The sequence below is a fragment of the Otolemur garnettii genome, unplaced genomic scaffold (genome assembly GCF_000181295.1).
Source record: "Otolemur garnettii isolate 467f Iridium unplaced genomic scaffold, OtoGar3 scaffold00102, whole genome shotgun sequence".
Lineage (NCBI taxonomy): Eukaryota > Metazoa > Chordata > Mammalia > Primates > Galagidae > Otolemur > Otolemur garnettii.
In genome coordinates this window covers 5,155,378-5,169,390 of record NW_003852497.1, presented here as the reverse complement: position 1 = coordinate 5,169,390, position 14,013 = coordinate 5,155,378, and the positions used below count along the sequence as shown (strand labels likewise).

Here is a 14,013-nt window from a genome sequence, read left to right as displayed (position 1 = left end):
TCTCAAAAAAAAAGAAAAGAAAAGGGTCCAAGAACTTTACTTATTAAGTTTATCAAACACACACATGTATACACTGATGCTCAAAAGCACAGAGTGGGGAGGAATATTGGTACATTGTTTTGATTTTCTTTTTTTTTTTTCAGAGAGTTGAGACAGATAATGGCTTGGAGAGAGGTAGTGGAAGAGGGATTTCCTGACTTCAGATGTCTTTTTCATTAAATACATGAATGGTTATTTGCATCTATCATAGGACAACATTTTCTAATAGAACATTTCTTAAAAGCTTCTAGGTATCTCCAGTGTGCAGTGATGGGCTAAGAAAATCTTTCTACATTCTATCTCAGTCTCACCTTTGTCTAATGAAAGCCTAATCGGTGGTATGAGGACACACTTTAATGTAAATTAATTCCACTCATCATTCAACTCCCTATAATAGTGGTTGTATTTTTCTTTCTTTCTTTTTTTTTTTTTTTGCAGTTTTTGGCTGGGGATGGGTTTGAACCCGCCACCTCCGGCATATGGGGCTGGTGCCCTACTCCTTTGAGCCACAGGTGCTGCCCATGGTTGTATTTTTCTTTAATTTGTCTTAAAACATTCTTGGATTTGAAGACCCTTTGTAATAACTGAGGTTTACAGGTAGGGAGATTTCTGCTGAGATGGGCAGAAGCCACACTGGGGCAGGGGACTTGTCTTCACGTTGGATTAACTGCTGAGGATCAGATGAAAAGTTGAGAAAGAAAGGAGCGAATGCCCATTGTGGCTTTCCAGGGCTGTTATAATGAAGTACCACAATCTAGGGGACTTAGCAACGGATAGGCATTCTTCCAAAGCTCTGGAGGTTAGAAGTCCAAACTTAAGCTGTCCGTAGGGCCATGTTCCCTGAGACTCGGGTTGGAATTCTTCCTTCCACCATCAAGCCTTGGTGCTCTTCGACTGATGGTTGTGCAGCTCCAGTCAACACCTCCATCATCACATGACGCTCTTGTGTCTTCACACTGTCTTCCGACAACCACACCAGTCATGCAGGAATAAGGGTCTCCCCTATTCCAGTATGAACTCATCTTAGCCCATTACCTCTGCCAAGGGTCTTATTTCCAAATAGGTCCTGGGGGTTAGAATTTTTTTAGGGAACACAATTCAGCCCCTAACAAATGGCTCTTGAAATACTAGCTTTATGAAATAATGGCAAATGCTACACACAAGCCAATAGAACGCGTTTCTTTCTTTTTCTCGAATCTGCACTTTCTGGATGACAGTGTGGAAAGGGCCCCAGGAAATGATGATACTCGGTTTTCTGAGAAATAAATAGAGGTGGTTTTTAAAAATAGCTACCAAGCCCATCATTAGTATAGCCTTTTACAGTTTACAAAATGCTGTCACAGACATTGTCACTTTGACCCTCATCCCATTCCTGTGAATTGGATAATGCAGCCATTATCATTTTATCCATTTTACGAAAATAGAACTAGAGATTCAAGCAGGTTCCACATCTGGTTACATTGTGGCCTTCTGACATCAGATTACTTTTTCATCCTACCACGGTACCATCCATGGTACTTTAGGAAGTCTAAAAAACCCACCCTGCCTCCTGTGGCTTCCTAGGATATATTGAGCAGACATTAGCAAGTATTCCCTTAGGCTGTATCGGCAGTAGAATAATAAACCTATCGGTCCTTGGGAAATGCTAACAAAATGCTCTTCCCGGCTCTCTCCAGGGCCCAGGTGCTTCCAGATGGCGCGGAGGTTTTCTGCTTAGTCAGCAGATTTAACTGGAATCCGGTGATTTCCCCCAGGCTCTCTGTCCGTGTATGAGGAATTATGTGCACACATTAATCTATACAGGCTGTCTTCGTCTATCCTGGCTGCTATAACAAAACACCATGGATTGGGTAATTTATAAACAACAAACACTGTTCACGGTTCTGGAGGCTGAGAAAAATAAGGCACTGGTGGATTTAGTGTCTAGTGAGGGCTTTCTGCTCAACAGAGGCACCTCGTTATGTCCTTACATGGTGGCAGGGAAGGGACCAACAAGTCCACTAGTCCAGCTCACCAGAGCAGAGCCTGGATGGCCTGGTCACTGCCTCAAGGTTCCACCTCTGGTACCACCTTGGAGATCAGGTTTCAACACAGGAATCTGGGGGAATGCAGATACTCTGTTCACAGCAGAAGCAAAAAGGGAATCTTATGAAGAGAGGATGCTGTTAAAAAATGGGAATAATTTAGGCTTTTTAAAATCTGGAGATGGCCTATGATCTCACACAAGCACTTGGAGTAAAAATATAAACAACATTAAAATGTGTACGTTGAATATGCCTCAATCCTATTCACTTCTCCAGCGACCAGTTTTTTGTTTTTGTTTTTGTTTTGAGACCGAGTCTCACTCTGTTGCCCTGGGTAGAGTGCTGTGGTGTCACAGCTCACAGCAACCTCAAACTCCTGGGCTCAAGAGATGCTCTTGCCTCAGCCTCCCAAGTAGCTGGGACTACAGGCTCCTGCCACAACACCCAACTAGTTTTCTTTTTTCTTTCTTTTTTTTTTTTCTATTTATAGTAGAGACAGGGTCTTACTCTTGCTGAACCTGGTCTGGAACTCCTGAGCTCAGGCAATCCACCTGCCTCCGCCTCCTGGCCTGCTAGGATTACAGGCGTGAGCCACTGTGCCTGGACTTCAGTGCCCAATTTTTATCCCCTGAAAATATGAACATATATTCTCATCCCCGCCACATCCCTCCACCCACTCCTTTGCCTTAACCCATTCAGGCTGCTTTTACAGAATCCCATAGGATGGGAGGCTTATAAACAGTGGAAATTTCTTTCTCACATTTCTGGAGGCTGAGAACACCAGCAGATTCTGGGTCTGGTGAGGGCCTTTTTCCTGTGTGCTCATGTGGGGGAAGGGACGAGGATGGTCCGAGAGGCCTCTGTGTAAGAACACTACTCCCTTTCACAACCTAATCACCTTCCACATTCTAATATCATCACCTCACGGCTTAGGCTTTCGTCTTCGTCTCTTCATGCAGCAAGAGCAAAATAGCACACATGGGGTAATTACAAACATGTAACTGTATTGCTTATAGTTAGAAGGCTGGGAAGTCCAAGATCAAGGTGATGGCAGGGTTGGGGTCTGGTGAGTTCCTGGGTTCTGCTTCCAAGATGAAGTCTGTGCCCTGTGTCCCCACATTGCAGAAAGGACAGAAGGGCAGAAGAGAGGACACGGCTTCCTTATGTCCCATTCAGGAGGGCTCGGCCTCAGGACTTCATCGTCTCCTGCAGACCCCACCTTTTAATACTATCACATTGCTGATTAACTTTCAACTTGTGAATTTAGGGTGACTCATTCAGACTGTAGCATTCTGCCCCTGGCCTCCCAAATTAGTATCTTTCTCACACACAAAGCAAATTTATTCCAACCCAATAGCTCCTAAACTGTAGCATCAACTCAAAAGTTCAGTGTCCGGGGTCTTATCTAAATCAGACGCAGGAGACTCAAGGCACGATTCATCCTGAGGCAACTTCTCCTCCAGCTGTGAGCCTGTGAAATCAAATAAGTTCTGTTTTTCCAAAATTCAAACGGCGGTATAGGCACAGGCTAGACATTTCCATTTAAAAGGGAGATACAAGAAAAAAGGAAGGGGTGACTGGTCCCAAGTAAGTCCAAACACAACAGGGGGAAACAGCATTAAATCCTGAGGCTTGAGAATCATCTCAATGATGTCCTGCCTCTGGACACACTGCGGCAGAGACTGGACTCCCAAAGCCCTGGAAAGTTCTGCCCCCGTGGCTTAGCTGAGTGCAGCCCACACAAGCAGCTTTCAGGGATTAAATGTTGGGTGCTCGTGGCTCTCCTGGGTTGGTGCTATAAGCGGATGCTTCACAGGTCTAAGGGCAGTGGTGCTGTCCCTATGGCATCCCTAAACACGGAGCTAGTGGGGACTCTCTCTGTAGACATTCCCCTAGTGGGGGTTCTCTCTGGTGCCACTGGCCAGGGGTCCAGCAGACATTCCTCTGTGCTGGCTCTGCCCCTGTCGAAGCTCTCTGCCTGGGCCCCCATGCTCTCTGAGGCATCCTTTGACATCTAGGTGGAGGCTGTTACACTTCCATAGCAGCACTGCATTAGAACATGGGAGCAGAGACTTGCGGTGGCCCTAGGAAGTGAGCCCTAAGATCCCACAGGAGCTCGGGGCCCATCCTTTGAAGCCTTATGCTCTGGAGACCCTGGTGCTCTGGGCCTGTGATGGGAGCAGCAGTAGCAATAATCTCTGAAATACCTCCAGGGTCATTCTTCCATGGCCTTAGTGGACAGCGTCTGTCTTCCTTCCATCCATACTTATCTCTATCAAATGGTAGCTTGGGACTCTCTTGCAAACGTGCCTTTTGATTCTTCACAATCTGGCTATGCTGAAAATCCCCCAAATCTTTAAATTCTGCTTTCCTTTTAATTATAAATTCTTCTTTGTGTTTCTCTCCTTTCATTTTACTAAAAGCAGTCAAAAGAAGCCACATAGCTCCTTCAACACTTTGCTTAGATATTTTTTTTTCCCACCAAATACCCTAGTTCATAGTTTGCAGGTTCTGTGTTCCTCAAAGCATTGGGACGGGTACAATTCAGACAATTGTGTACACTTCTTAACAAGGATGGACTTTCTTCCAGTTTCCAAGACTTTGTTCTGCATTTCTGTGTTAGACCCCATCAGAGTTGCCTTTACTTTCCCTATTTCTACCACCTTTCTGATCAGGACCACGCAGAGGCTTAGGCTGTCTCCATGGCTCTCCTCTTCTGAGTCCTCACCAAAATAGCTCTTGATGGTTCAGCCTCTAGGCACAACCCAGTTCCAAAGATGCTTCCACATTTTTAGGTATTTGTTATGGCAACACCCTACTCTCAGAACCAATTTCTGTCTTAGTCTCTTCATGCTGGTGTAACAAAATACCACAAGCCAGGTAATTTTTTTTTTTTTTTGGCAGTTTTTGGCTGGGATCGGATTTGAACCCGCTACCTCCATCATATGGGGCTGGCGCCCTCCTCCTTGAGCCACAGGTGCTGCCCAATAGGTATTTTGTAAACAGATAAAATTACTGTTCACAGTACAGAACTGGCAAGTGTAAGATCAAGGTGTTGGCAGGTTTGGTGTCTGCTGAGGGCCTGGTTTCTGCTTCCAAGATGGTGCCTTGAGTACTGTGTCCTCACACGGTGGAAAGGATGGGCAGGAGGAAAGGGGAAAGGCAGCTTCCTTGCACCTCTTTGATAAGGTCACTAACCAATCATGAGATCCCAACATGTGAATTTGGGGAGAGCGCAAACATTTACTTCACAGCATCCCAGTAACTTACACAAAAGGCAGCACATTAACTGTCCTTTAGAGCTTGCTTTTTCTTTTTCTTTTTTTTTATTTAACGATGTGTCTTGGAAGTCTTTACATAACAGTACAGAGAGGTTCTTACTTGTATGTTACACTGTACAGTATTCTTTTTTTTTTGAGACAAGCATCAAGCTGTCACTCTGGGGAGAGCGCTGTGACATCACAGCTCACAGCAACCTCCAATGCCTGGGCTCAAGCAATTCTCCTGCTTCTGCCTCTCAAGTAGCTGGGACTATAGGCACCCACCACAATGCCTGACTATTTTTTGGTTGCAGCCATCATTGTTGTTTTTAGTGGGCCAGGACTGGATTCGAACCCCCAGCTCAGGTGTATGTGGCTGGGCCCTTAGCCGCTGGAGCCACAGGCACCGCCTCCACTGTATTCTATTATCTATGTGTACCATTCGTTATTACCTGTCCCTTATTATTATTATTTTTGGGTGGCAGTGTGGCTGAGGCTTTATTTTGGAAAAAGAAATCAAATTGGTTTTTAGTTGGGGGTGTCTGTGAGAGGGGGCAACCCAGGTGGTAAACTCCCCAGAAGGATGGGCTGAGGGATGGGCTGAGCCTCAGATGGGTCTCCTGTTCCGTGCGCTCCCTGGCACAGCTGCCTGCCCCACGGGCTCTGTGGCAGCCATGTGAGAGGGTGGACTGGAGGGGCCGCAGGGGCTGCTCACTTGAGCAGGAAGGACATCAGAGGACTCAGACACCAGCTTCCCGTCTCGAGTCTCAATCTTCTTCACAACCACAGCCCTGGAGCTGGTGCGGCTGAAGGAGCTGGAGCCCCCACCAGAGCCAAAGCGGGTCTGGAAGGAGCTCAGACCATAGCTGAGGCCAGGGCTTGTGAGGCCCCCCCGCCCATAGGCCGAGCTCAGGCCACCTGAGTAGCCACTGGTGGTCATTGTGTGGACACTCATGTTCTGCATCCGCGACTCCAGCCGGCTCTCCTCGCGCTCCAGCAGCTTGAGGTAGGTGGCGATCTCCACGTCCAGGGCCAGCTTGACGTTCATCAGATCTTGGTATTCACGCAGCTGCTGATGCGTGATTCACGTCCTGCTTGGCCTGACGCGGGGCGGCCTCCAGCTGAGCCAGCTTGGCGTTGGCATCCTTAAGAGCCAGCTCTCCACACTACTCGGCATCTGCAGTGGAGGCCTCCAGGGCAGCCCTCTGGCCTTTGAGAGCTTCGATCTCATTCTGGAGCCGGCTGATGTTCCGGTTCACGTTGGAGATCTCCCTGCTTCCCAGCCTGCATCTGCAGCTCCTCGTACTGGGTTTGTTGGGGTCCACCTCCAGGTTGAGTGGGCTCAGGAGGCTCTGATTCACTGTGATGGCTGTGACGCCCCCCATACCTCCGGCCCCGGTCTGGTCCACGTTCTCAGCCTCAGCCTGGCTGATGTTCCTGTTCATGTCAGAGATCTCCGTCTTCGTGCGCCGCAGGTCGTCCCTGTACTTCCCAGCCTGCACCTGCAGCTCCTCGTACCTGGTCTGGTCCACGCTCTCAGCCTCAGCCCGGCTGTGGTTGGCGATCTCCTCGGACTGGGCGCAGACCTCAGCAATGATGCCGTCCATGTCCAGGGAGCGGCTGTTGTCCACGGACAGGACCACAGACGTGTCTGAGATCTGGGGCAGCTCACGGATCTCCTCTTCATACTGCTGCCTGAGGAACTTGATTTCATCAGTCAGCCTGTCCAGGCGGGACTCCAGCTCCACCTGGTTCGTGTAGCTTCACCCACATCCTTCTTGATGAGGACAGATTCGTTCTCCATCTCTGTACCTTGTCGATCTCCTCCTCATACTTACTCTTGAAGTCCTCCACCAGCCCCTGCATGTTGCCAAGCTCTGCCTCCAGCTTCAGCTTCTCCTGGCCCAGTGTGTCCAGCTGTGGCTGAAGGTTGTTGATGTAGCTTTCAAACATGCGGTCCATGTTGCTGCCAGCCGTGGTCTGCTGCTGCAGGAGGTTCCACTTGGTCTCCAGCATCTTGTTCAGCTGCTCCAGGAAGCGCACCTTGTCCATGAAGGAGGCAACCTTGTTGCTGAGGGTCTTGGCCTCCTTCTCCTGGGTGCGCACAGCCTGAATGTTGGGGTCCACCTCCAGGTTGAGCCGGCTCAGAAGACTCTGGTTCACTGTGATGGCTGCGATGCCCCCCATACCTCTGGCCCTGGCGTAGCCTCCACCCAGACCCAGGCCGGTGCCCAGGCCACTGCGAAAGCTGCGGCTGCCCACTGGATAGAAGCCCAAGGAGCTGATGTGGGGCTGGCGCCCTACTCACTGAGCCACAGGCACCATCCGCCTTTTACCATTTTTAACTGGCTTGTCAGTTGCTTTTATATTTAGGTGCTCATTATGGTGTTTAATTATCTTAATTATATAATTAGCTCATGTTCAATGCAAAAAAAAAGAAAAAAAAGAATATATGTGTGTTGGAGAGAAAGGGAAAAGGTTTATGTGTTAACAGTTAAGATTCTGGTCCCTTACTCACAAAGTTAATTCAAATGAATGTGAAATACAAAACTTAATTCCAAATGAATATAAAACTATAAAACTCCTAGAAGGAAATAATATGAGTAAGTCTTTGACCTTCGAGTAGGCAGTGGTTTCTTAAATATAATACCAGAAGCACAAGCAATGAAAGAAAAAAATAGATAAATTAAATTTCATTGAAATTAAAAACTTTTGTGCTGCAAATAATATTACTGAGAGAGTGAAAAATTAGCCTACAGAGGGAGGCAAAATATTTTCAAATAATATATCGGATAAGGAACTTGTGAATCAAATACATAAAGAATTCTTACTATTCGACAATACAAAACAAATAACTTCATTAAAAATTGGCCAAGGATTTGAATAGACATTTCTCCAAAGACGATGTACAAATGACTGAGAAGCACTTTAAAAGATGCTCCATATCATTAGTTATTAGGGCAATGCAAACAAAACCTACAATGTGATACTACTTCCTACTCAGTAGGATGGCTGAAATAAAAATGACAGATAATAAGAGTCAGGAGGATGTGCAGAGATTGGAACTCTCATATACGGCTGGTGAGACTGTAACACAGCACAGCCACTTTGGAAAGCAAATCAGCAGTTCCTCAAAGTATTAGACATACATGGAGTTACCATATGACCCTACCCCCAGGTGTATACCCCCATCAAAGGAAAACAAGTGTGGATACAAAAACTTGCATAAATATCCATTGTACCATTAATCCTAAGAGCCTAAAAGTGGGAACAACCCAAATTCCCATCCATGAATGAATGGGTCAGTAAAAGGTGATACCGCCATAACATGGATGTTATTTCGCAATAAAAAGAAAGGAAGCACTGCTATGTCCTAAACTTGGATGAACCTTGAAAAAATTATGCAAAATGAAAGAAGCCAGATGCCGAAGAGTGCGTAGTGTAGGTTTTGTTGACATGAAGTGTTTGGAATAGGTAAATCCGAGGAGACAGAAAGTAGATTAGTGGTTTAGGGGTTGTCGGGGGGCTGAGGGGAGAGGGAGGTAGAGTAATTGCTAATGGCTATGGGCTTACTTTTTGGGGTGATGAAAATGTTCCGGAATAAGATAGTGATAATGGTTGCATGGTTCTGTGAATACACTTAAGACCACTGAATTGTATACTTTTTAAAATTTTAAAATATTAAGGGAGTGCAAGTGTCTTTGTTACGTGTGTACCTTTTGTAGTGCTTTTAGCATGCCTGTCACCCAAACAATGTTTATTGTACCTGGTAGGTATGCTTTTCCCCCTCCCCTCCCCCTCCTTGATTTCCAATGGCCTTTACGTCTCTCTGTGCCCATATGTGCCCATCAATTAGTTACCGACTATTAGAGAATATATGGACTGTTTGTTTCCCCATTCCCGAGACGCTTCACTTAGGATAATGGTCTCCAGTTCCATCTAAGTTGCTGCAAAAGACATTGTTTCATTCCTTTTTAGGGCTGAGTAGTATTCCGTGGCGTATATATACCACATTTTGTTAATCCACTCATGAGTCCATGGGCCCTTAGCTTAGATTGTGAACTGGCTTCTATAAACTGAATCATATGCTTTTAAAGGGTTAATTCCGTGGTATGTGAGATATAGCTCAATAAACCCGTGACAAAAAGAAATTAGTTAAGGTCTTGGGGTAGAAGAGAGCCGAGCAGGAGTATTGTCTGTATTAACCTGTGATCACGTTCCCAGATAAATCCGCTAGAAGACGCAGGGAGGAAGAGTGGCTTCCACAGACTTTGAGGGCTGTAACTAGATTCCATTATTTTGCTTGGAGACCCCTCTCCTAAAATACTTGACTCCTGAAAACTCTACTACATTCAGAAAAGAACTGGGAGAAATCTTGGGGGGAAGGTATCCACGTCGCTTAGCCCCTTGTGACGTGATAGACAGAGTGAGGAACTGATAGAGATGGGTTGATTAGGAAGAGACGCCGTCACACGAAGAATTGCAGATTTCATTATTGTGGGTGTCTTTGCTCATTACTCTGAAGAAAGATGTAAGCCTCTCAGTCCAAATGAAGATGGACATGGGATAGATTCTGGGAAGTAACTGCCTTCCAGCTGGCTCTTGGGCTCCAGCAACCTAGAATTTAGACCTAGCAGCAAATATAGTTGTCCATATTCTCTGTTGACTGCCCAGGTCACCCAGAAGAGGCCACCAGCTGGTGTTTTGGAGATTGAGCTAATGAAATATTATTACCTGCCAGCCTTCATTTGTAAAAATAAAGCAAGATTCAAATGAATGCCTGGATCCTGGTTTTTAGCTCTTAAAGTGTGCACCAAGGTGGAGTTACAGGATGGAAGAGCTCACAGGACGACCACTTGCTTCACTGGGTGGGCTCCCATCTTCTCCCATCCTGTTTCTCAAATTTCCCTTCCCTTTGAAATTTCTCAGGCTTTATTTCCTGTTATTCTACTTGAATTACTACTGCCAGTTTTTTTTTTTTTTTTCCTGAACTACAAATTTAAAGCTGTTGTTCCTTTGCTGAAAAATCCACGGTGGCTGTTTTGAAACATAAGATAAAATACAGAGTTTCCCACCGGGCCACAATATACACACCCACGGATCCATCCTGAGTCCCTGACACGTTTAAAGAGGTTAGGGAGCTTGTGTATCTTACTTCCTCTATCTTGGGCATTTTATTCATCTTTGAAGGCTCAGCTCAAATATATCTCCTCTAAGAAACCTTTTCTGATTTCTTCAAGCAGGATTAAATGCCTCCTCTGTGGTGATCCGACAACATTGTGTTCCTTTCCCGACAAAGAATGTTTTGGACTGAGTCGGTTCTTCACTCGAGGCTGAATGCCACAGGATGAGCTCTTTTTTAGTTGGCTTCCTGGTTCCTAGCACAAGGTCTTGCCTGTTATAGGTTCTCTCTCTCTTTCTCTCTCTTTTTTCCTGTCTCTGCCCCTGTCTCTTTCTCTCTTTCTACACACACACACACACACACACACACACAATTTCTTTAATGAAGACGGTGGACAAGGGGCCAGAAACAGAAAAAAAAAATACATAGACCAAGACGATGAAATTCAGACTGGGGAAAGGTGGTGCTGAAACTGATAATTGCACTTTTAAAATGTTTTTCTTTGAAAATGAAGGGCACCAACAATGAAGGCTCCAAGAAGGAAACCAGTGAGAAGCGCCAAAATTGTTAGGGGCTTTTGTGATTTGAAAATGGTGCCCTTACCAGGAAAATTAAACTGAGCTCATGATCACATTAGTTTTTGCCTGGAAAGGGAATATTCTGCTGAAATTGTATTATCTTTCCGATATGACAAGTTGGTAACAGCCTGGGATTTGGAAAGATGCTTTGTTTTCTTAGCAAGAAATTCCACCCATACAAATGAGTTTCCATGGAGAGGAATTCCATTTAGAAAGATCCTTAAAGGCAGAAACCATGCGTGCCTAAATTGCTTTGCGTGCATGAGAAATCCCAACGGCTGGGAAAGGTATCCTTACACTGAGATTAAATCTCACCACTAACATATTGGAGTAGTTAGAAATGTTAATCTCTGCAAGATAATTGTTCTAGGCCAGCCTTTTCCCCTTTCTCCCAAGAGATCCTTTGAAATGCAGAGAACAATCTTATTGTGCTTATTAGCAACCATCTTTTTTCTTTTTTAATGTCCTTCAACTTCTGAAGGGATATTGCAAATTTTATGTTTGATCGGGTGGTTTATATTACTGTCTTGTCTTGCCAAGATGGGAGGAGTTATACTGAGATGCTTAACCTTCCTGTTGATCAGACCAGTACTTAACTTTATGAACTACATGGTGTCTGTGTTCTTGGAAGAAATTATTTTATTTCTAAAGGTAGAAATAAGGTCGTGTGATACAGTGGGACGAAAAAGGGGCTTGAGGTCAGAGATAAGGGTTTTAATTCCAGTCCTTCCCCAGGGTTGCTGAACTTTGCTCTCAATTCTCTTGACGAGAACATATGCCTTAAAAGGTGGGTGAGGGATGAGGGGAGCTGCTGAAGGTGATCAAAACATAAAAGTCCAGGGGTATTGGTCTGGGTGGGGCAGGTCCTAGCCTGTGCTGAGCAAATATGTGAGGAATGATTTTACTTAATGTCCTTCCAAAAGCCTCTCTCTATATTTTGCCTTTTACAACTTTTGATTAATACTGGGAGGTAAAGAGTTTGATATTTTAAAACCACCCATGGACTATCATCACTATTTTGCAGTGTGAATTAGCCTATAAACATGCTACCTGGATGTGATAGAAAAAAACCAAGCAGGCACCACAAGGTCACATCCTCAAATGACAGGCTTCTACGTCTGTGTGAAGAGGGTGAGGAATGCTGCCAGGCTGGCCCCAGTTCCCTTTAGGAAACTGTTAGAAACCTGCTTTAGTTCACAAAGTAATGCATACTTACATCTGAGAAATTAAAATCATACTCTCTTTGACTTAATATAGGTGTGTCTTTCTGTTTTCTAGAGCCAGTTCAGCATGAAGCCAGCATAGTAAACAGGTCACAAACCAACAAATTTAAAGAGTATGGAAAGCTAGAAATTCTCTGTAGGATCCCCACACAAAGGTAGAGACCTGGACTTGGAAACAAAGGAGGACGGAGCTAAAGAGGGTGCTTCCGAAGAACAAGACGAAGCTTTTCAGAGCCGTCACAGTCCTGGGTGGAGAAGAGGAATTTCTCAGCATCTGCAGATAACTTTGTAAATAAGATGGAAAGGTAGCAACTTCTGAACGCATGTTACAGGTGGCTGAATTAATTAACTCCAAATCCCAACACCCCCAAACATCCGGTGCTGGGATTAGGGTATCAGAGCTACTTTACTAGTGAATCCCAAATCTCAGACATTATTTGGATTCAAATTGGAACTGTTGCAGATGGGTGGAGGTGGGGAAAGGGACTTGGGAAATTGGGGGCTTGGATGTATTCTTTCTCCTCTGGGAACCACAACGTTCTCTCCTTTATTGCTTCTCTCTTTGTTCTCTGGTTCCTCTCTCTGTCCTTCTATTTGCAATCCTCTTCATTTCATTTCATTATTCGAAACACAGTCTTGCTCTGTCACCTGGATGGAGTGCTGTGGCATGAGACTAGCTCACAGCAACTTCAAACTCCTGGGTTCAAGCGATCCTCCTGCCTCAGCCTGCAGATTAGCTGACTACAGGTGCCACCACCATCCTGGCTAATTTTTCTGTTTTTACTAGAGTTAGGGTCTCACTCTTACTCTCGTCTTGAACTTATGAGCTCAAGTGATCCTCCCGCCTTGGCCTCCCAGAGTGCTGGGATTATAGGCATGAGCCACCACACCTGGCCATCCTCTTCTTTCTTTCTTCCCTCTCTCCATGTGCCCCCCCATTCCAGGTGAGGTCTGTTACTCACCTCTTTCTATTCCTGCCAGCCTCCTCTTCACCATTGCTCTCTCTCCACTCTTTTCATCCTGCCCTCCTCTTTCTTTCATTTATAATTTTTCTATTGCTTAACGGAACAAGGGCACTGCCTGATTAGTTTCTCTCTATTCCAGAACATTTGATTTCACCAAACAAGTGAAATAATACTACTGAGATGAAAGTGGAAATACTAAAGCAAAAACAAACAGCCACCAAGAAGAATGGCGAATAGAAAACACGATGGCATCACAGGGCGTATTAATACAGCACGATGAGCCCACTGCTGGCTGCGCATGACTCGGTGGTTAACTGGGTTTTATCTTCACGAAGACTGAACACCCCAACATCAGATTAAGAAGAGCTGGGTATCCTCACCTTCCACAGCGATGTTTCTGATAGAGAAAAATAAGATTTAAGGGGAAAGAAAATCAGGTGAATTTAATTTTAAATAGTTTTTAGAACCAGGAATGAGATGGGGTTGAGGAGAGAAAGTTTGGGGGTTTGCAGAGTATGGTGCTACTTCTGATTTATCTTTTCAGTGAGCCATGTATCCATGTATGAATGAACATCACATTTATAACATAACGAGCGGGCTTTGGAGTCAAACAGACCCAGTTTAGAATTTTCATTTGGCTCTTTATAAGCTGTTTGACTTTGGGAATATTATTTAAAATTTTCTAAGCATTGGTTTATTTATCTAAAAAAAGGGGGGGACGATAAAACCTACTTCAAGGAATTGCGGAGAATTTTAACGAGATACTTACTCCATGTGAAGAGTCTGGGACACAGCATGTGTT

At 45.1% G+C, this 14,013-nt stretch overlaps 1 pseudogene; it reads right to left on the bottom strand.

Annotated features, from left to right (window-relative positions):
- Nucleotides 1-5,930: 5,930 nt before the first annotated feature.
- LOC100947582 lies at nucleotides 5,931-13,242 on the bottom strand (annotated as a pseudogene).
- Between the last annotated feature and the right edge of the window lie 771 nt (nucleotides 13,243-14,013).